This window comes from Thunnus albacares, chromosome 3, assembly GCF_914725855.1.
Source record: "Thunnus albacares chromosome 3, fThuAlb1.1, whole genome shotgun sequence".
NCBI classification, from domain to species: domain Eukaryota; kingdom Metazoa; phylum Chordata; class Actinopteri; order Scombriformes; family Scombridae; genus Thunnus; species Thunnus albacares.
In genome coordinates, this window is record NC_058108.1 from 32,673,594 (window position 1) to 32,675,662 (window position 2,069).

Here is a 2,069-nt window from a genome sequence, read left to right on the forward strand (position 1 = left end):
TGACAGTTAAAGTGACTCCAGGTGAACCAGTATATTTCCCTCCTGGGTCGTTTGTTATGAACCTGAACTTGTACTCAGCTGAGTCGCTCTCTCTCAGGTCCCTGATTGTCAGAGTGCAGTCGTTCTTATCACAGTGATAATGAACACGACCTGAATACTCTGAGTCTGTTCTCAGATCCAAATATTTATCACCATTCATTTTAGTGAACCATAAAGTTTTGCCAACTGTAATATCAAGGTTATTTATTCTGGATGGGTATCTGTAGGTGCAGCTTATGAACACTGTTGATCCTTTGAAGGCACAGAGCTGAGTAGAAGAGTACGTCACTCCCCAGTGACCCACTGTAACACAGAACACAACAGAATCCACAACCAGACTCATAACAACATCAGAGAACAGACTTTAATCTGTCATGAAGGTACTTTAGTATGTAAACCTGCTGTGATACTGCATGGGCCTCCTTCTTTCCTCCTCAGAGAAGGACATGAGACTAATTTATGAAGCTTATGGCACCAACATAAGGACAAACATAAAGAGTGTTTTACACTTGAGTACCACAAAATGCAATTAATAATGCAATGTTGAAGTTTCTCATTTAAATTCAGGCGTGGATTTAATTTGGATACAATTTGATAAAGGAAATGTATAATCATGAGATGTGGAGCCAATCATGAGATGTGGAGCCATGTATACTGTTGGGTTTCAAGTGATCTCATAACTTTCTGGGAAATGTAGTATTTAGCATTACTCCTTTCAGTTAAGAATGCACTTGAATAAACTATAGAACTAAACTACATACATTTCACAGTGCATTTTTTTCCCCATCAAAGAGCAACTTAACACCAGCTGAAGCCTTGTTTTACTGCCCTCCAGTGGTTTAACCTCTGATGCAGAAGTGCACTCCAGGGTGTGTAAGTACACTGTGACAACACTGTTTGATGTGGTGACAGGTGCAACAGAACACGCTAATGCTGAAAAAGCTTGAGGCTTGATGTCTCCAACATTAAGCATTATGTGTGCATGACTGTTCCTGTATGTGTTTTTATCTATGTAGCCTATAGCTGTCAGACATTATACAATATGCATGTCAGTGGTGCTTTAAAGGTTGTATTGATGTCGGGATACCTACAGCAGCATCTCAAGGGCTTAATGGGACCAGTACAGAGAGGGAAGTGATATCACCCATATTTAAGACACATTCAGTTATGGTACATTAGCTAAAACACTCCACCAGATGGTGTAAAAGACTGTGAAGTAAACTCACACAGTGAAGGAGAGGGGAACTTCTCATGTCCTTTCACAGCACAGGAATAGCTGACTGTAGAATAAAAGCTGCCTGAATAAGAATTAGATGTTTGTCCCCAAATGTGCCGTCCATTCTTGTACCAGATGTAGGAAGAACCATCAGATAGATGACAGCTGCTGTGACACTTCAGCTCTGCCCGGGGATAATTCTGGTTGATAGTTAATCTGCTCACCTGCATCTGGAGATCTGCATATGTGAATAAAGAAAAAAAAAGAAAAGCAGACTTGATTTGAAACTTAACTATCAACATTCACACATACAAGCACACACACACACATACACTTGTGTTCACCGTTTGGAATTAAATTATTAAATCTTCATATGAAAATGTTACCTGTGACAGTCAAAGTGACTCCAGGTGAACCAGTAAATCTCCCTCCTGGTTGGTTTGTTATGAACCTGAACTTGTACTCAGCTGAGTCGCTCTCTCTCAGGTCTGTGATTCTCAGAGTGCAGTCGTTCTTATTACAGTGATACTGAACACGACCTGAATACTCTGAGTCTGTTTTCAGATCCACATACACATCATTACTCTCTTTTGTAAACCAGATTGTTCTCTCAACTTCATTATCACGGTAATTTATTCTGGATGGGTATCTGTAGGTGCAGTGTATGTTCACTGTTGATCCTTTTAAGGCACATATCTGACTAGAGGTGTAAGTCACTCCCCAGCCTTTCTGACCCTGTACCACTGTAACACAGAGCACATCAGAAACCACAGTCAGATTCAAAACAACATCAGGGGAAAGACTTATTTTCACT

The 2,069-nt window shown here is 40.3% G+C and overlaps 1 long non-coding RNA gene across 1 annotated transcript; it reads right to left on the minus strand.

Moving 5' to 3' along the window:
* Positions 1-202: 202 nt before the first annotated feature.
* On the minus strand, positions 203-1,668 carry LOC122977939. Its single transcript, XR_006402157.1, has 3 exons — positions 1,642-1,668; positions 1,266-1,493; positions 203-342 (listed from the first exon to the last, which is right to left on the minus strand). It is a non-coding gene; the product is annotated as an uncharacterized LOC122977939 (long non-coding RNA).
* Positions 1,669-2,069: the final 401 nt, after the last annotated feature.